Source organism: Urocitellus parryii, unplaced genomic scaffold (assembly GCF_045843805.1).
Source record: "Urocitellus parryii isolate mUroPar1 unplaced genomic scaffold, mUroPar1.hap1 Scaffold_105, whole genome shotgun sequence".
In the NCBI taxonomy this organism is placed as follows: domain Eukaryota; kingdom Metazoa; phylum Chordata; class Mammalia; order Rodentia; family Sciuridae; genus Urocitellus; species Urocitellus parryii.
The window spans coordinates 581333-604714 of NW_027551821.1; the positions used below are offsets into that span (position 1 = coordinate 581333).

Sequence of the window (23382 nt, forward strand, 5' to 3'; positions counted from 1 at the left end):
ACTTCTCTCAAATATAGAACCATATCCCATATGACAAAGAAAGCAGCAGTAGCTTTTTTCTGATCAGAGCTAGTAAAATGAATAATTCTCCTCCTTATTCTTATAATGCAGTTGAATTTCTTATTTTTGTTTCAAGATTATCTGTAAACCATTTCTGGATTGAATAGTTTGAAATCTGCATAGAAGTCCTCATGTTCAAGTTTATTGCCTATGAGGAAAATATGTCTATTTGATGCACTTTTTTGGTCTGCTGTAGAAAATGGCAAAGTGATGGCAATTAGTAATGTCCAGGTGTATATCATTGTGAAGGTAATGCACGTTCTGCAATATGGAGCCATGGCTGTTACTCTTCTTCACACTCAGGAATTTCAATCAACAGTGCCACGAACAGGGGCATGCAGTGGCCCAACTCATTTGCCTATCCATCCTCCACTTCATGGACTTATCCATGGCCCCAAATAGAGTAACAGCCATGGACCCATGTGTATGCATGCCCAGGAGGCCTATACCAGCCACAAGCGGGTGCTATTGGGCGAGTGTGAGATGCTTCTGTGGGGACATGGGTTGCCAGCTGAGCCCAGGGAAGCAGCTCAATGTATGCCAGTCCCTTTTGAGGACATATCTTTGTTGTTAAATATATCTCCAAAATATTTTTGGAATTATGCATTTCCTCTAAATAAATGAGAGTATTTGGTATTGAGCCTAGTCCATGCTTCAGATAGTTACTGGAATAATTGGAAATGTATCATGAAGTAAATATTCACTTAAATATTTCCCTAGACAAGTGAAAAAAATGAAAAGAACATTTTTGACTGTGATCAATCTGATTCTTATTGACAAAAGTGCTGCAATAATCAAACACTTTCTACTTGTGCCAAAGCAAGGGATTGTAATGAAAGTGGGAAGATTTGTACTTACTTACTATTACTTAATCTCAATTTAGTTATAGATACATGGAAAGACCTCTACATTTACGATAAATGTTCAAGTTCTTTGGACACATCTCTACATTAACTAATTATATTTATTTTTGTGTAAAACAATAAATTATTTGAAATGCATGAAATTTAATTCTTTTTTTAAATACTAGAAAACATCATTGTTATCACTTTAAAAAGGAGGTTTCTGAAAATTATAAAAATGTTAAAGTATTTAATGAATGCTCATTATTCACCCATCCAAGAATTTGTGTTCAAGGAAAGAGTTACCAATGTATGGAATATGAATGCAGGCAGCAACAGGACGATTCACTTGAAAATAAGCCAATTTCAAATTAGAGGGAAAACAATGTTAAAGGAATTAAGTTAGTCAGATGTGTGAAGGACAAATTTCAGCATATGTAGTCACCTCTAAAAAAAAAAAAAAACCTCAACAAACATGTTAAGTTCCTGAACCAACCTTTTATGTAACATGGACTGTATGAAATATCTTGCTCACATCCCTGTTGTATCCACTAGGTAGAAAAACTATTGACGGAAGAACTTGTCGTATTCCTTTCTACAATCCTACTACTTATTATGGTATAATCTACTAGGTAATTATTTCATATATGTCTCACCAATTAATAAATTAATAATAATAAATATCATTTGTGGAACACACAATTCATATTTGATGGATTTTAACCTATATATGGCTGATTTTAACACATAATTCTCCAACCTAATCAAGTTAACAAAAGGATTTCAAAACAAAGATGAAATACTTTGGAATGTGGATGAAGGTGAATGAAGTTTGAAGGGGTTAGTGGGGAAAGAACAAAAGAAATCATACTTTGGTTCGTTAAGGTTAGAGATATAATAACAACAATAATAATAATATATTGTGTCTGAATTATTCAACCATTTTTCACCATGATGAAAGAGAAAATAAAGAGGAAAAAAAAATAATCATTTCTTTCTTGGAATGAGGACACTAAGACTGAGAGGATAGGTGAGTAAGAGAGTCCCAGAGACTAAATGTCATAGATGTAAGAGCCATGATTTGTACAAGCTTTATGAAAAAAATTACTTAAAATGGATGTGAATATAGCATTTATATAATAGTTTTGATGTATATTATTTTATATTACTTTCATATATTGACAAATGGTTCCTGAAGCATAAAATATTTACATTTTAAAATATATGTTGTTTCTATTTATATCATATATGTCAGCTTATTTCATGCAAATTCATAAGTAGCCAAGTTATAAGTACTCTATATACTACTAAATATGTAGTGGTAGTGAATAAATGCAATGGGTTAACCCTGTTTAGATGTCATGTGAGGAATTAGTATAAAAATTCCAAACAAAATACAAGATAGAATGAAGGAGAATAATCGTAATGTAATAGTAATGTAAACTCTGTGAAGCCCCTCAAATAAGAACATTATCTAATATAAGAACTTATCAATGAATCTCTTGAACTAATGAAAAAATGGATGTCCTCAAAGAGTTATTTGATTTCGAGACTTTAAGTTGACATGATATAGCAGAAAATCAGGGGAAAAAATGAAAATCATGTAACCATTTTTTTTAAAGAATAAGAACTGATCTAGAAAGGTTTTTACATAGCTTGTATTCTTGGAAGTATTTATTTCAAGGACAAAGTCAGCATGTGTATTGTAGCCAAGCGGCTTGGTTGCTTGGGCCCTCAGTGGCAGTAGTTGCTGCAGAATTGGGTTACAGCCTTAACCTAATCAGTGAATTATTTATTCCTTGATGGGGTTGTCTGAGTGGTTGCTGGAGGTAGGTGGGGTTTGGGTTGAGGAAGTGTTTTTTTTTTTTTTTTAAAGAGAGAGGGAGAGAGGGAGAGAGAGAGAGAGAGAGAGAGAGAGAGAGAGAGAGAGAGAGAGAGAGAATTTTTAATATTTATTTAGTTATGGGTGGACACAACATCTTTGTATGTGGTGCTGAGGATCGAACTCGGGCCGCACGCATGCCAGGTGAGCGTGCTACCACTTGAGCCACATCCCCAGCCCGGAAGTGGTTTGTTGAGGACCTGGCTGTGGGGTCTATATTTTGTATCTGAAGAGTGGAGTTTCTCTCTCTCTGATGATTTCTCATCATGTGAGCTGGTTCACTCTTCCACACTCTTCTGCTATGATGTCCTGCATTAACTTGAATCCCAATGAATGGAGCCTGCTATCTGTGGACTGACACCTCTGAAACTGTTAGCCAGTAAATAACCTTTTGTTCCCTAAAATTGTTCTAGACAGATTGTTTAGTTACAGTAGTGAGAAATTGACTAAAACATGCCTCTAATTCCAGTGGCTCAGGAGGCTGAGGCAGGAGTATTGCAAGTCCGAAGCCAGCTTCACAAACTAGTGAGGTCCAAAGCAAGCTAGTATAGAAACAGTTTCAAATAAAAAATAAAAAGGGCTAGGTATGTGGTTCAGCACCTGAGTTCAATCCCTGGTACACATCCCCCATCCAAAAAAACAAAGAGTATGTCAGATTTGATCATTTCTCTACTCAGAATCTTGCAATGTTGCAATAACTCCTCATGTTACTTACTCATTGTTTAAAGTAGCTATAGAATTTGTAATTCTGTGATGTATTGTTCACTTACTGTTTCTCATTTGTTTTCTGCCAAATTAGCTTCCTTATCGTAAATGAATCAAATTCTTCTGCTTTTCTAACATCATCTGTCACCATGTCTTAGCACTGAATGTGTTCCAATGAGTTCTCTTGTCCTACACCAAAAATAAATGAGGCACCTTCCACCATTCAATAGGCTATACATTTTACTTATTGTGTTTATCTACCTACTTCTATTAAGCATAAACTATTCATCATGTGGACAGTGATTTGTTTTCTGTTAAGTTTACTTCTGTTAAGTTTACCTATCACCTTAGAATAGCATCTTACACAGAGTAGGCACTTGGTAAATTAGCATATATGAATGGATATTTAAAACTCACCTATATTCATGTACACGTACGAGGAGTAATATTTAATCCTTTTAATGTGTCAGGGACTATTTGTTTTACAATTTTAAATCAGATTGCTACTTCTATTTCTTGTACATTAAAAACAGATAATATTTTTGTTAAAGGCATTAACACAAAAATGGTTAATTAGATATCTGCTCTCTTTCCTGCTGCTTTCAACAAGTTTTAATGTGCTACATATATTCAGATTTATATTCTAGATAACATTTATCTTTTAGGGAGACATAATAAATCAAGTTTTCTTCCCCTCAATAGTTGATCTATAAACATATATCTGTACACAACTGAACCAATTAGTTTTCCTTATATTGTGTGATCATAAATACCAATTACTGCAGAGTGCAGTGCTATCATCATTTCTTTCTTTAAGTTGCTAATTTTTTTTCACTATTAAATTTGTTGCAAGCTGCAATTCAGTGTTTGGAGACAGTTTTTAAGACCAGCTCACGAGATACATATCTAGCAGTTTCACAACCTTTGACAGAAATGTTCACAAATTCCTTCTGTAAGGTATGTTTCCATTGATTTCTCCTTAGTAACTGGTGTAAGTGTGATTATAATTTGTTGTGGGATTGTTTATTATTGAGGCACCAAGTCTATAAGTAATGAACTGATAGTTTATATGGATAGAATGTGGGATTTAAAACATAACAAATTTAATATGGTTTAGATTTTGTTATATTAGTAGCTATTCACAGGAATTGATAAAAATCTTGGTAAATACATATCTACCCACCAGCAGATGCCTTGGTTTCCATCCAAAACTCACTACTTTTAGTTGATACTGATTGTTTCTGTCTTCCTATGCATGAGTTCTTCCTAGCCGGGGAGTTCAATGTACATACCGTTTGTGTGAAAGGTAAGAAGAGCTTTGCCATCCATCCTATGTTTTTCCTGTGGACTATTAATCATAAGACTGTCTTATGAAAATAGTACTAAGGATTTCAGGGTGTACCTGCTCCACTATTAAAAGAAATATTTTTATGCAGCAGAGGATGAGAGCAGCAGACCACTGGTTCTTCACTGATACACTCTCTCTATTGCCCATTCTCTCGTCTATAAAGCCAAGCATAGGATAGATGCACTCCACAGGGTGCTCCTGGAACACATTTTTCCAATTTTTCCATCTGAACAGAAAGTATTTCTTTCCAGGTCCATTTCAATGCCATCAGGATTCTGATTGGTCCTGTCTGTTATGTGCCCAGCCCTACGGCTACAGAAAAAGGGAGAAGAGAGTTACATGGGTCCTCCTCCATTTCCACATACTCTTGGAGCTCCTCTGTGTGATCTCTCCAGGAGTGCAGTTGGACATCTTTGTTAGCATAAGGCTTCTAGAGAGTAAGTTCTCTTAAAGTTACACCTAGAGTTAGCACAGTGCTTCTTCTTATATATCCCAGAGACCAAATCACTCAAAGGCCAATGCATTCAGGGAAAGGTGATATATCTTCCTGTTCTTTTTTTTAATATTTAGTTTTTAGTTGTCATTGGACACATTACTATTATTTATTTTTATATGATGCTGAGGATCGAACCCAGGGCCTCGCACATGCTAGGCGAGCATTCTACCACTGAGCTACAACCCCAGTGCCATACTCCAGTTCGTGATGAGAGATATATTTGAAAAATTGTACCCATTTTGGATTTATTATACCTACTCATACTAGAACTAGGAATTTATTTTTCCAGGATTCACTGGAGACTATCTGAGTCCAGACAACATCCGCTTAGGTGTATTGTTTCCAGACTGGCACAGACACGTGGTAGTATGGCCTGGGAGGACAATCAACAGAACTGCTTCCTTTACTCATGTATTGTAGCCATGCAGAGGCAGCTTTTGGATTTCTCTTTCAAGGAGGTTTGCTGCCTAGTACTAAGGAGTGCAGATGGCAGCCTCTAGCTGTCAGCACCATCAGCCTCTGCCTCAGTTGTAGAGAGCTTTTCCCCCAGCATCATGCTTTTTCTGGGCAGCCCACATCCAGTGGTGAGGGAGGCAGGAAGATGATGGCCTGGACACTTTGGTCCAGCCATTTCCATCTAAGTAAGATAATACTTACTAGTGACACTTATTCCAGAACTCTCTACTGGCTTATACAGGCTCTGTCAAGTTATGTTGAAATTTCACTTCTTCTACTGCCAAATACAAATTCTTTTCTCTTCCTTTCATGAGTACAGATCCCCAATGAACAGGTTATACACAGACAGTCACAGACTGTGCTTCCAGAATATGTGGCCCGTGACACACTTCAGCAACTATTTACCCATACCTAGGTAAGCACACATGTATGTGTATATAAACACACACATGTGCATACACACTCAAGGCATGCAATTATACATGTATACATACACACATATAAAATGCATAGCACTTATACACATATATAAAACACTCACAGACATTGGTACACGGGAATATATATATATATATATATATATATATAATATATATATATATAGTGTGTGTGTGTTTGTGTTTATACACATGTGTATATACATATATGCTTGTATGTATTCATGCATACATACATACACACATACACACACACACTCACACATACACACACACACACACACACATATTCTCTCTTACTCTTCACAAGAACACTACAAAGTAGATATCATATTACAAAGGCTTTAAGATTCAAAGAAAGTAACCTCCTCAGAGGTAGGTGTGTCACAATTGATTAGACTAAGATAGGTTTCCGAAGTCCCTGACAAATTCTCAATACCATGAAGCCTTAGGGAGTACTACATGTGTTTACATGTGTATGTGTTTACAGGTCTGTGTCTTAGGATTGGGTTATACTACTTAGGAGTAAGTATCTTGCCATACTCACCAGGATTTCCTCCTCCTATGCTAAATATACATTAATTAGTAAGAAATATGAAAGTTATAACCAAAATGAAGTACACATTTAACAAACTTGTGTTCTCTAGAAGTTTGTAATAGACATTAAGTGAGAGAAACCATGCAAATGTAAAAAATGTGGCAAAGTTTTTAATGTTAGGCAAACCCTTATTTTGCCTCAGAGAACTCACACTGGAGAGAAACCATACAAATGTAAAAACTGTGGCAAAGCTTTTAATCAAAGCTCACACCTTACTTAACACCAAAGAATTCATAGTGGAAAGACCCATAGAAATGTAAGGAATGTAGCAAAGCTTTTAATGTTACAGCAACCCCTATTGGATAACAGAGAATTTACACTGGAGAGAAATCATACTAATGCAAAGAATGTGGCAAAACATTCACCATTCAGAAAAGCCTTGTTGTGAAACAGAGAACTCACACTGGAGAAAAGCCATACAAATGTAAAGAATCTGGCAAACATTTTAATCAAATCTCAAACTATATAATTCACCAGAGAATTCATACTGCAGAAAAGCCATACAAATATAAATATTGTGGAAAAATTTTTACTCAGAGACAATATCTTGGTTGACACCAACAAATTCACACTGAAGATTAGTGATACAAATGTAAAGAATGTGGCAAAGCTTTTAATCACAGAACATGGCTTAGTAAACACCAGAGAATTCATACTGGAGAGAACCCATACAAATGTAAAAAATATGGCAAAGGTTTTAATCAAATATAACATTTTACTCAACATCAGAGAATACATACTGGAGAGAAACCATAGAAATATAAAGAATGTGGCATAGATTTTAATGTTAGGCACACAGGTATTGTGCACCAGAGAACTCACATGGGAGAGAAGCCATAGAATGTAAAGAATGCAGCAAAGCATTTACTGTTCAGAACAGCTTTTATGTGCACCAGAGAACTTACACTGGAGAGAAACCATACAAATATAAAGAATGTAGTAAAGCTTTTAGTGTAAGGCAAAGCCTTGTTCTGCACAATAGAATGTATAATGGAGAGAAACCATACAAATGTAAAGAATGTGACAAAGCTTTTAATGAAATATCATACCTTAGTATACATCAGAGAATTCATACTGGAGAAAAACCATACAAATGTAAAGAATGTGGCAAAGCTTTTAATCAAAGATCACATCTTAGTAGACACCAGAGAATTCATACTGGAAAGAACCAATACAAATGTAAAGAAAATTTCAAGGCTTTTATTTGAAGAGTAGGCCTTACCTGACACCAGGGAATTCAAACTGGAAAGGTTATACAACTGTAAATAATGTGGCAAAGTATTTAGGTACAATTCAAGGGTTATCAAGCATGAGAGAATTCATACTTGAGAGAATCTTTACAAATCTAAAGAATGTAAAATATCATTTATTGTGCTTTCATGACTTATTAATTACTAGTAAATTCATACTTGGAAGAATAGTTTAAATTGCCAAAAAAGTGGCAAAGTTTTAATCAAAGCCCAACATTTAAAAAATGCCAAGAATATTACAGTAGTGATTAAACCCTACAAATGTAAAGAATGTGACATAGTTTTTAATGAAAGATCACACTTTACAAATTTCCCCCAATTTAAAATTCAAGAGAAGTTTTGGACTTGCCAAAAAAATGTCAGAATGATGTTCAAATTTAAAAATTCATACTCTATCTATTCCTAATGCAAATACTATCTGTTATGGAAAATTGAATAAAATACGCCTTTTATCTTAGCAATGACTTGCTTGTTATATACAAAAAGCATCATCTCTCTTTTCATTTTTAGAAAAGCAGTATGTACATTTATTAATTATTTTATGTCTGTGGTAAAATACTTATATTAGCCTTGTTTTTTCTATAACACGTACTTTTATAACAATGTATCTCAGAATCCTATTTTTCCTTTCATTTTTCAGAAATATATTTTATTTTAAAGAGCCAAAAACAAAATATCACATATATATTTATTTTTCTTACTATAATATCAAGTCTGAGATAGTATAATCACATAATTTATACTATGTGCCTTTTAAAGTTATTTTAATACCACATTAAAATTGTAAATAATATTTGGATCCATTGTTTGACATATTTATACATGCACATAGTATAATTTGGTCAATTTTATTCCCAAGTTCCTCTCTTTTCCCTTCCTTGCTTCCTATCACAGATTGCTTTCCTCTACCCTATAGTTCACATTAAATTTTAATGAGATCCCCATTTTTCCATTCTTCTGTCTAGTTTCCACATATAAGAGAACACATAGGATCCTTGGCTAAGACTGGCTTGTTTTGCTTAACATGATGTTCTCCATCTCCATCTATTTTCCTGGGAATTATATGTTTTTTTTATGGCTGAATAAAACTACATTATATACCACATTTTCTGTGTTTGGTCTGTTGGCCAATATCTAGGTTGTTTCCATAATTTGGTAGTTGTGAACTAGGGATGCTTGTGTTGCTAAAGTATGCTGATTTTAATTCTTTCATATAAGGAGTGGTATAGCTTAATCATACACTGGCTCCATTCCTAGTCTTTTAAAGAACTCACATATTGACTTCCATAGACATTGCACTTATTTAAAAATGTTACCAATATTACATTAGTTTCAGTCCCCTAGGATTCTCACCAGAATTTATTATTATTTAAATTCTTCATAGCAATTCTGACCTATATGTTGGAATTTTACTTCTGTATTTTCTTCTATGGAATGCATAATTTCTGGTCTCATTAGCAGGTATTTTATTGACTTTGAGTTGATTGAATTTTATTTGATTGACATTGACTTTTGTACAAGGTTATAAAAATGGATCTAAGATAATTCTTCCATATGTCCAATTTTCCTAGTAGCATTTGTTAAAAAGACTGTTATTTCTTCAATGTATGTTTTGGCACTTTTGTCAAAGATCACATGACTGTATATGTAGGTTTGTCTCTGAGTCTTCTTTTCCATTGATCTACATGTCTGTTTTTAATATTGCTACCATGCTATTTTATAGCCCTTCATTTTAAATTGAAATCAGTTATCGTGATGGCTTCAGCATTGTTTGTTTGGTTTTTTTTCCTCCCAGTATTATCTTGGTTACTCTGGTTATTTTATTTTTGCATACAAATTTTAGAACTCTTCTTCTAGGTTCTGGGGGAAATACCAATATTATTTTAATAGGGATTGCATTGGATTTGTAAATCACTTTTGATACATAAATGATTTAGCAATATCAATTGGGCATATCCATGAACATATCCATCTGTTATTATCCTTTTTTTCAAATTCTTGCTTCAACAGTCTATAATTTTTATTGTAGACATATTTTGTTTCACCTCCTTGGTTAGATTTATTTCCAGCTACTTTTAAAATTGTATTGTAAATGGAATGTTTTCTTGATTTTTTTTCCCAGTGGATTGATTATTGGTGTGTTTAGACTTTGTATCTTGCTACTTTGCTGAATTACTTTTATGGATCATTGAGTTCTTCTGCTGGAAATTTTTAAATTTCTAGGTAAAGAATCATATCATCTGCAAAAAGTGATAATTTGACTTGTTTCTTTACTAATTGTATATCTCATATTTCTTTTTTCTTGGGTAATTGTTCTGGTTAAAATTTCAAGTACTACATTGAATAGCAATGATGAGAGTAGACATCCTTGTTTTATTTCTGATATTAAAAAATACTATCAGTTCTTTCCTATCCAGTAGGATATGGTTTTTTAATTTGTTGTATACAAATATAATGTTGAAGTGAGTTCCTTATATACCTGGATTCTTCAGTGTTTTACCATGAATGGGTCCTAGATTTTGTCAAAATCTCTTTCTATTCATTTTGAGATAATCATTTTATTTTTAAATCTTAATAATGTTTATGTGGTGAATTACAATTTTTGATTTGAATATGTTGAACCATACTTTCATTCATGGTATGAAACCAACTTGATCATGATGTACAATCTTCTTAATTTATTCTGTAAATGATTTGCTAAAATTTTAATAAGAATTTGTGGGGGTTAGGGTTGTGGTTCAATGGTAGAGTGCTTGCTTAGCACACGTGAGGCACTGGGTTTGATCCTCAGAACCACATTAAAAAATAAGTAAATAAAATAAGGATATTGTGTCCATCTACAACTAAAAACATATTTAAAAATATATTTTTTTAATCTGTGCTCATAAAATATATTGGTCTATAGTACCCTGATCTTCCTGATATGTCCTTAGGTATTTGGCTTATAGCAGCTTCCTAGAATGATTTTGGAAATATCTATGCTCCACACACTTTTTCCATTTCATTGAGTGATTTGAGAACTATCAGTAGTAACTCCTTAAAATTCTGGTGGAATTCAGCTGACACTCTGGTGTTTTGTTTGTTGGGAGGCCTTGTATTACCAATTCAATCTCATTTTTTTTATATGGTTTAGATTTTCTATGTGTTTTTGATTCGATTTTGGTAGGTTGTATGTTTATAGAAATGTATCATTTTTAAAAGATTTTCCAAATTATTGAAACATATTTTCAAAATAGTCCCTAATGATCCTCTGCATTTCAGTGATGTGTTCTGTTACCTGGTTTTCCATCTCCAATTTTAAAAATATTGTGTTTATCTTCTCTCTGTTTTGGTTAATTTGGCTAAGTGTTTATTAGTCTTATTTATCTTTTCAAACAAACAACTCTTTTTCACATTAATTATTTATATTGCTTTATTATTCTCTTCATTAATTTTAGACCTGATATTATTTCCTTTCTTCTATTGTTTTTTTTTTTTTATTTGATTGGTTCTTGCTTTCCTAGGGCCTTAGATTGTTTATTTGATATGTCTCTATTTTGTTTGTTTCATGTTGTTTTTATGTAGTTTACTCACAGAAGTAAACTCTTCCCTTATAAAACTGTTGTGATTTAGGTAGGCAATGAGGTCCAAAAGCTCATTTATGATACAATGTAGTAAAGTTTATATGTGAAATAACTGAGTTATGAGAAATTTAATTTAATCAATGCATTAAACCCCTGATAGGGATTAACTGAGTGGTAACTATAGGCTGGTAGAATGAGGCTGGAAGAAGTGGTTCTTTAAAGTCATGCCTTTAAAATATACATTTTTCCACATTATTAGGGGATCCCAAGTTTGCCTGCCTCTCAATTCTTTTTCCTTTCTGTTTCCTTCTTCAGGGCTGCTTTCATCCACCATACTCTTCTGACATGTCTTTCAATTTCACCTGAGTAATTAAGTGGGTAATTTTTTAATTAAGACCTCTGAAACTATGAGCACAAAAATAGATGTTTTCCTTTAAAATTGTCCATATCAGTTACTGTGGTCACAATGTTGAAAAAGATGACTGAAAACAAAATTGGTACCAGAAGTGGGGTCACTGTTGTGACCAATGTGACCATGTAATTCAGAAGATTTAGAAGATTTGGGGGATTTGTTCAAGGAATTTTTAAAAAGTTTAGAGATGCAAACTGAAAAAAAAAGTTGTTATTGTTTTATGTGGACCTTAATGGGCAATTCTAGTCAGAGATCAGAAGAGCAAAATGATGATAGAATGGTAAAAAAATACCTTTATGATGTTTCAGAGGAGAAGGGAGACTCTTGGAAATTGGAACTTAATGTCATTCATTTTATATTTTGGGCAAGAAGTTTTTAATATTTTACCCATTTCCTGACAATTTTTGTGAGGCTGAATTTAAAGAGATGAATTTGTTAATTTAGTGGAAGAAATTTCAAGGCAGCATTTTATTCAGGTGTTGACATGGGTGTTGCTATCAGCTTTAAGCTAAGATTATTGTGATAATCATGAACAGAAAGGAGAACAGGAAGATTTTAAAAACTTGAAGTTTGGCCAGAAAACAGAGTAAAATTGGGGCTAAAAATATGGGTGGTCTTGGGGATGGGGATGTGGCTCAAGTGGTAGCACACTCACCTGGAATGGGCGCAGCACTGGGTTCAATCCTCAGCACCACATACAAATAAGATGTTGTGTCCACAGAAAACTAAAAAATAATATTAAAAAAATTCTCTCTCTTTCTCTCTCTATCTCTCTCAAAAAAAATATGGATGGTCATTAAAAACCTTATAGCTACCAAAGAGACACTATTAAGTACCTTACCTAGAAATAATAAGAAAGATGGCTTGAGGGCATCTCAGTGGATTGACCACACCCGTCCCAGGGATTAAATCCCTCTGTAGGGATTAAAAGTAATAATTCTTTTGAGAAGAAACCCTAGGTCACCCTTTTTGTGCTGGGAAGCCTTGGGAGTTTTTTCACAATGCTCAGTCACCTAAGCACTCAGAGGCCATTATAGCCATGATACCTAGAGACTTATCTACTGCTTGAGAGGGCAGGATTGCAAAATGCTGGATTTAGAATGTCATAGATTCTTCCACAGATATTTCAAAAGAAGTCCTAGGCAAAGTGCAATAGGTTTATATTCTCTATAGGCAGTTCCTGAGAAGACAATGCATTAAAAATATAAGTAGTAAACTAAAGTTCATTAAGAGACCAGATTTGAAAGTACAATGAAGTCTCCCAGCTGGTATTTCATTTGCAATCCTCTGAACTCAATTTCCCAAGTTGCTAGGGTTACAGCTATGTATTAAAGTACTCTAAAATAGTTCTTTGTTGTTGGTAAATTTGTGTGATACTCATATAGATGGTGTCAGGGGTCTTCTTTATGACCAGGTTCTTATTTCTCTGGGTTTATTCTGTTTATTAGTTAATACCCTGTGACCTCTTCTCAAACAACTCACATGGTTTGTTCTTCATAAACAGAAGGATATGAGCCAGGTGTAATGGTGCTTGCCTTTCATACAAGAAGCATGGGGAGATGAGGCAGGAAGATTGCAAATTCAAAGCTATACTTAGCAAATTATTGAGGCCATAAGCAATTTTTATAGATGGTGGTTCAAAATCAAAATCAAAACAAATAAATAAATAAATATATCTGAATATGTGGATCAGTGGTTAAATATATATATAAACTTGAGGATTGTCTCTTGCAGTCTTAATGTATCAGGTTATTTTTCCACATACTGGTATATGTCCTATATATCAGAAAGAGAGAAAGATGAAGATGGATTTTTTAGTTGTTTCAGCAAAATCTTGTATCTATGTCCTCTAGTCTCAGATCCGTGATCTATGTACTAGTGCAAATAAGAGTGGTTTCCAACAATAAATTGCATACAAAGCAGGAGTGACAACTAAGGCCTTGTGAAATTGATCACACAAATCAACAGGTAAATCAAGTTTAGATTCCAGGTGAAATAAATGGGCAATAAATAAAATCACATGTGCTAAAAAAAAGTACAAGGACTGGTTGATTGTGTCAAATTTCATTCACTTAAGAAAACAATGAGGTGTTGAGTGACGGTTCAGTTGAAGAGAGATTGCCCAGCATGTGTGACGCACTGTGTTTGTTTCTCAACACCACATATAAATAAATAAAAGTAAAGTTCTATCAACAACTAAAAAAACAAAAGGTTTTTAAAAAAGAAAATGAAGGCAGCAGGACGGAGGCTTCAAGGAGATTGACCAGCTGCTGCTGGAGTGCAGCCCAGAGAGAAGTGCATTGTCACTTATCACTGTATATATGGTTAAAGTAATGTGTGAATAAATATGTCTATATTTTTATTTATGGAAATGATATCACAATTACGTTAAAATTATTTAACTTTTCTGTTCTCTGGTCTTATAAAAAAAACAGCCTGAGATTTAAACTCATTAGCAATTCCCTGAGTCAGCTATGTTCCCATATTCCTCCCCTCAAAAAAAGTGACAAAATAAGTATAATTTTAAAGTTTCTACTATTCACATTAAAAATGAGAAACAAAAGTCAGGCACAGTGGAATGCCCCTGACTTCAATCCCTTGTTTCCTTCCTTCAAATGGGTCTGGAGGTATAGCTCAGCTTGTACAATGCCTGCCTTCTAAGCATTCTATGGGTCATTTAAATAAAATGGTCTTACATATGAAAAAAAAAAAGACTAAATTGTGGACCGATTACAGTTAGTCTCCAGTGTCTGCCAAAATAAATCCTCCTATGGAGCAGTTAATTTCTAAGTTTCCTCTGGGAAATAAAGTGGGAAATATATCAGCTGAAATTTTGGAAATTCTGTTCTCTCCATTCATGATATCTTCAATCATGGCCCGAAGCCCATGTGCATAGCTTTGTTCTGGCAACCTGGCATTTCCCCAAATTGTATGCTAATGATTGCTGTGATTATCAGGAGAGAATCCCAAATCCAAGTGTGATTTTGTTTCTTTGCATAAGGTTTGCTGGTATATAGGTGATTGAATTGCTTTTTCTTCCTGAAATTTCTGAGAAGCAGAAACTCAAATTCAGAATGCTGGAACTGACCTTTAGCTTTATATTCATATCTCAGAATATATCCTATATTTTCATCTTCTTGTTCACATTCCTGATGCTATCTTTATTACTCCACAGTATAATAAACAGTTTCTCCTATTATATTTCAGACACAATATTGTGTAACTATTTTTCTCCAACACTAGACGGCACTGTTTATGGGATTGTTCTCTGTTGTATTTTATATGAGAGGAAAAAAAAAAAAAGAGAAGATCACTTGGCTCTTTTTGTAAAACAATGCTCATTTCTGCCCCATTTATCTTCCATAGATACAGATACCTTATTGGAAAGCCTTTGAGTGGGGATTCCCCATTGTAGACTTGACAGGATGATGTGTCCTCATGTCACTTTCATACCTTCTCTTGGCTCAGGGGTGTCTGAGGTATCCACAGCTCTCATGTCTATATACTTTGGAGTGTCTAGCTAATTTGAGTCTCAGTGTCCTCTGTTGACAAGAGAAAATGGTCTGAAATATGGTGTGAGGGTTAACAGGAGAGTAGTTAGATGCCCTGCAGTTAAAGTAATCTCCTGGTACACCTTTCATTTGAAGAAATTTTTATTTCTTCTTCTTTTTTTTTAACTACTGACAATTCTGCTACATAAAAATTGGTATACATTTGTTTCTTTAATTTCCTCATTCTAATACCTTGAAATTACACCCAGAATCAATTTAACTATGCTATATGTTAGTTGTGTTTTAAATGGTTCAGAGTTTTCACTATTTTCAAAAATGACTTTTTAAAATTTACATTCTCACCAACAGTGTACAAGGGCTTTCTTTTTCCCATATCCGTAGTTTCTTGAGTCTTGGTTATTATTAAATTATTGACAAAATCTGTTCTCTCTCTTTTTGGGGGAAGGCTATTGGGAAATAAACTCAGGGACACTCAAACACTGAGCCACATTCCAAGGTCTATTTTGTATTTTCTTTAGAGACATGGTCTCACTTAGTTGCTTAGTTCCTCACTGTTGCTGAGGCTGGGTTGGAATTCTCAATTCTCCTGCCTCAGCCTTCTGAACTGCTGGGATTATAGGCATGCACCACCATGCCTGGTTATAAAAACTATTCTAACAGTGGTGTTTGTATACAATTGTCCACTGTTTGACTTGTGCATCAAATCCCTGATGAAATATTGTAGAGTTCAGTCTGTCATGTAGCCAACGAGAGTTTGGTGTTGCAAACCTTTGGGGGGATTAATAGGCACGTGTTGTTTTTAACACCTTCTCTGCACTATTGCTTGGGATTTTAGCAGCCCATTGAGAAACTTGTACAGCAACGAGAAATGATTGGATTGTGATCTAGGGGAGATTTGCAAGCATTCAGTAAGCTTTACTCCCAGCCCTTGAGGATTTAAAATGGCTTTATATTTGGGGTCCTTCAGCCTAAGCCTCTCACCATTCTTTTGCCAAGTGTTTTGTTTTATGTGAGACAATTAGTTTCTTTCATTGAACGGAAGCTATTATTATTCAGTGATGAAAAATTTTCCTTCTGGAAATAATTGTCAGTCTTGTGATTTTTACAGGGGAAAACCCAAGATTGGAGCTCTTTGTTTGCTGAACACTCATAAAGGCAGAAGCCAAGTTCTTTTAGATTTAACTTCTCTCTCCTGATCCCAGGAGTTAAAGCCCATGGAGGTCCTTGCTGAACATAGACAACTCTCACTTTTTCTCTGATCTTAGCACTTATGAATGTGTAGATCCTTTCACAGCACAATGTAAATTAAAATAGAAAGCACAGAAAACTGTTTAGTTAGGGTGTCATATATATGGTCCCAATCTTGCTCTTCTCAGGGTGACACTGGCTGTTGATGTTTCTGTTTCAATTATGCAGCATACTGTCTAAGGCTGGACTAAGGCCTAAGTCTACCCTAGCTTTTTTAAATCATCAAGTGGCAGATATGTCCCCAGCTGTGCACAGATATAAATCTCTCAACAAATAAACACACACAAAAAAAAAAAAAAAAAAACGATGAAAGTAGATTAAGAACAAAGATTTGCTTTACCAAATCTATCTCCCAACAAACCGATTAGCCAAGAAGCAAAGAATGCACTGAGAGGAGGAGTGACCGGTGGTGGTGGCAGCTCTAAGGCAGATTTGTTGGTGCGGTGGGTCTCTTACAGGAGTACTCCTGGTTGGATGGGAAGGCTGGGAAGGCTCAAGCTTATGCTTTTTCCTCTTTCCGCTTTCCTCTCTCTACCTCCTCCCACCCACCCCCCACAAGTACTGAGGGACAGAGGGTGACTAAGGAGAGGAGGGAAAATATCTTTGGCTGGTGATATCAGAAAGCTGTTTGAATTCCCAGGGAGGAGGGAGGAAAGAGAGGGAGAGAGACAGTAAAGCTCAGTCTCCAGTGTGTGCGCTGGCGCCGCGCTCCATCTTCCCTGGGCACGCGCTAGAGAGGTGCCGTCCCCGAGCTGGCGCCCGCAAGACGACCCCCTGCGCACCCACTGCCAGCACTCCCGCTGTGCGCAGGACAGCTGGCCCGAGGCTCCTCGTGTGCCCCGCGGTCGGGTGTGTGCAAGAGCAAGTGAGGAGAGCAGCTGGGTGGGAGAAGAGGGTGGGCCCTTAAATTAAAATATAAAGCACGGAGACAGAGAGAGGGGTGGGAGAGAGAGAGAGAGAGAGAGAGAGAGAGAGAGAGAGAGGCGGAGTGTGGGGGAGAAAGAGAGGGGCAGGCAGAGAAAGGGAGGGAGGGGTGGGCAAATAGAGAGGGGGGGCGGAGGGTGGGGGAGAGAGAGAGGGGCAGGCAAAGAGAGGGAGGGAGGGGTGGGCAAAGAGAGAGAGGGGCGGGCGGAGGGTGGGGGAGAGAGAGAGGGGCAGGCAGAGAGAGGGAGGGAGGGGTGGGCAAAGAGAGAGAGGGGCGGGCGGAGGGTGGGGGAGAGAGGGGGTGGGGAGGAGGGGGGTGGGGGGCGGGAGAGAGAGGGAGGGGCGGGCAGAGAGAGAGAGAAGCGGGCGGGGGGTGGGGGAAGAGGGAGGGGCGGGCGGGAGGGAGAGAGGCGGGCAAAGAGAGAGGGGTGGGTGGAAGGGAGAGAGAGAGAGGGGCGGGAGAGAGAGAGAGAGAGAGAGAGAGAGAGAGAGAGAGAGAGAGACGGGCAAAGAAAGAGAGGAGGGCGGGAGAGAGGGAGCGTGCGGGAGGGGTGCGCCCTGGAGGTCCAGCCAGGGCCGCGGTGTGCCTGCAGGTCACCACTACTCAAACCCAGGCAGGTGCCAAAAGCGGTGGTTTCTGTGTCTGTGAGGGTTTTGGTCCTCGGTTCCTACCGCTGGTGCTGGCGGCTACAAACTGTAAGAGAAACTCTGTGAGGCAGGGTGGGGTTTGGTGGGGGGGCGTATGGCGAAGGGGAAGGCGACTCTGAGGGTGGGAAGTAAACGCTGGACTTGACCGTCTTTCTCTTCGTGTCTTTCAGCATGAGGGGGGCATATCTCAGCTTCCATTGCTGTGGGTCTCGGCCTGGAACCCTAGTAGTTTTTCTCAGCAAGTGTGCAATTAACATCTTGTTTGTTCAGGTTCGGTACAGGCTTTGCAGGGACTGTGGTGAAGCGACCTAGGTTGGGAATCTTGCATTGATTTTTGCATAGCAATGGGATCATGGTTGTGACATCAAAACTTTTGTTTTGTGGTCTTAATGTATCTTTTTCTTTTTCAAGTTTCCCTAGTAACAAGCTTGAGGAACGAGTGGGAAGAAACCCGGGAAAACCAAGAGAAGGACCTGATTCTCCATGTAAGAGGGAAGGAAAAGATAAATTTCCGAGGCCCCCCCCATATTTTATTATTTATTTATTTAGCCTCCTAAACTGTAGGCTCTTGAAGTATTTGCTGAACTAGCTTCAAATATATGGGCTGCAAAAATATCATTGGACTCCTTACTATGTCTCTACTTGTAGACTCAGTTGGTGGTTTGCAAAACAAATGCTAAAACAGTGCAGTGATGTGTGGGAGGAGACCACAAAGGGTAATTCATTTCAAGTGTGGAGTCTTCCTAAGGGTGAGTTGCTTGAGCCACAGATAAAGTTGAATAAAGCCATTTCCCATCATTTTGTCTCTTCGCTCTTCTGCATTTTTATTCCTCTTTTATTCCTCTCCCCTGGGGCGATTATGTAGCCAAGAACAAGATATTTTATTAAAATGTTAGAGTAAAAACAGCTGAGTGAAAACAACAGAGTGGTTTGAAATATTAAAATTGGCCCTTGACTTCTTAATACATGTTAATAGAATGACCCTCTTCAAGGCTTTCTCTTCTAGGATAAGTGTTTAAAGAAAAACCCTGTAAGGGAAACGTTAATCATTCCCCAGTTGGCTTTAAGAGTATTTGCAGGAACAAATCACCAGTGAGAGAAACTTGGGTGGCATCTTTGTTTTGTGTCATTTTTGGTTCATTAAAACAATTTTTATTTATTAAAACAAATGTGCAAAGAAAATATTGTTTATATGTTCAAGGAAAAATCCAAACTCTGTAAAACAAACACATTTTTCTTCAAAAACAAAGAACATTCAGCAATACAAAGAAGAAACACATTTTATTTATTTCAACTTCCAGAGATTGGAATCATGGTATCTCCAAAACATTTTGGTCAGTTCTGTTATTTTATCCAGAGAAAAATACAGACTAATGATAGATGTGTAATAAAAATTGAGAGAAAATGCTTTGCACAGTTTGTACTTTAAAAAAAGGAAAGAAAAGTAAGGTTTAAATATGCTTCTATTTTACGTTTAGTGTTTTCTCACATTATCCTTTAACATAGTGATTTTGATGTTTCTTATAAATTCTTAAATGTCAAAACTCAGTGATGTAAGAATAACATCCAAAGGGAATTTTAAAAGGCTTAATTCTAAATGCTAAAGAGCACTCATTCTCTGGATCATTTCTATTCAAGTAGAGTGCAGGGCTGGGTCAGAAAAGAAAGCTACCCTTAAGTGCTTCAGCCTTCACACTGTTTCCTGTAACCTTCATAAATCACAGGTTCCTGAGCTAGCCTGATGAGGAGCCTGCTGAGGTATATTTATAGCAGATGATTTGTAGATGATAAATATGCCAAGCAAGACATCATCTCCAGTAACCCCAGGCTCCACTGAGTTCCTCAGGGGTTCATAATTAAGACTCATAAAATAACCCTGGATGTGGAGAATCTGTTCTCTTAACCCTGACAATAGTACAGTCCAAAGGCAAACCAAGGAGTAATCACTTTGTTTCATGTTTGCACTATGTTCCACATGAAAGCTTTGCCTACATATTGACTCAACAACCAAAGAGAATAGTAGTTTGCATACCCTAGACTCTGTATTTTCCTTCCTATCGACGTAAGTCCCTTTATGCTTTAAAGTATTTTAAAATCACCATTTCAAATTATAAGCTGCTTAACCTCTTAAGTCCCAGTGCATGTCCATGACATCTGTATGTGTACAAACACATATTTCACACACATATATAATGCACATATATCCTTCTATTGGAATACATACATATATAAATATACATGCATGTTTTCCAGTTGGAACACGTTTTTGAGGATGTTTCACTACATTGCTTTGTGTATCTCTGCTAACCAAATGAATTTTACCCCCAAATTGCCAAATTAATGGTGTAAACTAATTTTGTTTCCTTTTTGACTTTCAACAGAACCATTGAGAAATCAGTTTAACACATCAAAATATGGACTGACATTGCATTTTAAATTAGCCCAGGTATTTAGGGTTAAAGTCCATCAAAGTTATCTCTCCTATTTAATATCCATTTGGCTAAGATTTCTTTAGAAAAATGACATTTCTAAGTGTATTTTTATATATTTTCCTCTTTTTTGTTAATTCTTCTATATTTGAGAATAACATTATTCTCCAAGATTCCTGCTTAAAATTCAGTGTCACCTGCAAAATTCTTCTACTCAAAAATATGTTTCTCACACTGGTTTAATCAGTTTTAGAAAGTTTTTTCTTCCTTTGTTCCTCCCATATCTTGGACACATTGAAATTTTCTAAATTGTTAGTTTCAATAAGGCTTTAGAGAGGAGAAATAGGTTTGTAGATTATTCCTTGTTCAAAATCTTATGATATATCTGTCTTTATTGTCTCCAATATGCACAGAAATGGCTTCTGGAAATAATTTCTATAATTAAGAAGAGAATTACCAGTCAACACATGAAGTTTCCTACCTTGTCCCCCAAGAGTCTTAAGGTGCATAGTTTAATAAAGGTATTGTGAAGAGTTGGGGGAAAAGAAAGTTTTAAGTTTGTTGAAAGAGGTTTTTCCCAAGATTTTGGCCATGGAACAATCCCTACCCCATTTTTCCATGATATCTGTTAAATTTCTGCAAAATTTGTGTTCTTTGGAAAAATACCTTGGGGACTATTGACCTAACCCCATTTCTGAATGTTACTGGTGCAGAAACAGACACCTGAGAGGGGCTGAAGTTATTAGAGAATGTTAGAGGGGAAGTTGAAACTAGAACCCCATCTCCTGACTATTTGGCCTAAATGGTCATTTGTACCCTAAGATGGGTCCTAGGATGCCAGGCATCATGAGTAGTGCTGTGAACCTCTTACACCCTTATGAGTTCTTCTTGGGTTCATTTGCTAAAACAGAGTTTTTTTGGATGTTCTTTTAAAAATGGTATCTATATCCTATTCTTATATAATAAATCTTAGGATATCCGCCCAACACAGCATGGCTATGACACTGGTACTTAGTAAATATGCTAAATGAGCATGGAAGTGAAAGCTCCTAAAAGGGCTTTAAGAGGAGGTTGATCACAGGAAGGAAGAAGGAAAGGGTCAAGAAATGAAATCAAGTAAGAAGGAAAAACATGAAAAAAAGAGGGTTGGGGAATAAAAGAGCCCCTCGATGGAAATGGGACTGAGAAGAGAAAGGATGGTTGCAGATGATGAAAAAATCATAAAACTGAGTGGGAAGCTGTGATCTTAACATGTAAACATGACCCATGAGGCTAATTCAGACGCCCTTGTCTAAATGATGGGGAAGACTACCAGCTGCTGAGAACCTTTATGAACTCGTACCAAGATGTATTCATTGCATGGGTGCATTAAGTTGATGAGGCAATTTCTTAGGCCCCACAACAGTAATGAGTGAGACAAATCTTGTCTTCATCAAGATTACATTCCTGTTAGGGGGAAGAGTCCAGACAGGGACTCTTATGAAATAACGCTAGGTAAAATTTGATGAGGGCCTCTGGGACTGGGAGAAATCAGGGAACAGGAAAACAGACCATGGAAATTATGAGGCAAAATAAAGACTAAGTGGGTGCGGCATGAGGCATGGATAGGACTGCACCAGGTAGAAATGGAGTAGGACAGACGCATTTCCAGGTGATACGATGAAGAAATGGGGAAGCATATGTAGCTGTGTTTGATGCCAGTGGGTTGGAGTCAAGGTGCGTATGTACTGGAAAGAGCATAGAGACATGGCCAGAAAGCCTTCAACCACACTGGGGTTCTTGAAAGTGTAGCTGAGGTTCTGACACTCCAGAAATTGATGAGAAACTAGCGAAGGGTGTTTTATTTTGTGCAGAGAAATAGTAATACAAGAGGTGATACGTAGGCATAGTGAGGTTTGAAGACAGGAGAAAGAGCTAGCTGGTAGGGGAGGAGGCGGTTAGTTTTGGAGAGACCAACACACCACTCAAATATTGCTATTCAGACAGCTTGTGAGGAAAAGTCGCAGAGACCAGCCACAGGAGACTGTTTCAATAGAAAACCCACCTTCATGGTTGAGAACCACAGCCTTGAAATTCCGTATGTGTGCATTTGAATTCCAGCAACCTGCCTAGTTTGCAAAGGGACTTCAAAGCTTGTTTTAGTCTCTTTTTCTGTGAAATGGGAACTATTTCTATATCAAACGGTTGCGGATATTCACAAAGAGACACTTAGCACGGGAACTTCACACAGCCAAGGAGTGAGCATGGGCCATTGAGAGAAGGAACTGGAGAGTGGGGGTTATGCCCCAAGGCGGTCTGGAACAATCAGGGCCCTCAGGAAGCCCAAAGCCCTGGCTTCAGCCGAGTCTGGTGAAGGCCTTCTGGAGAGAATGGGTGAGCTGGGGCAAGGCGGCCTGGTCCTAGCTCCCATCCCAGGTTCTGCCACGTTTCATCCAGGCAAGTGCCCCAACAACTCGGAGCTGCCGGACTCCCAGTGCCTCCACCGCCAGGAGCCCAAGGTGCAGGCGCCCCGCTGTGCCCCTCCCCCCAATTCCCAGGAGCCTTCTAGCTTGCAGCTCTGATTGGCCAGAGG

General features: G+C 37.0%; 1 pseudogene; it reads right to left on the reverse strand.

Annotated features, from left to right (window-relative positions):
- LOC144251544 (semaphorin-4C-like) overlaps window positions 1-22860 on the reverse strand; it is a 36383-nt pseudogene extending 13523 nt beyond the window's left edge.
- Window positions 22861-23382: the final 522 nt, after the last annotated feature.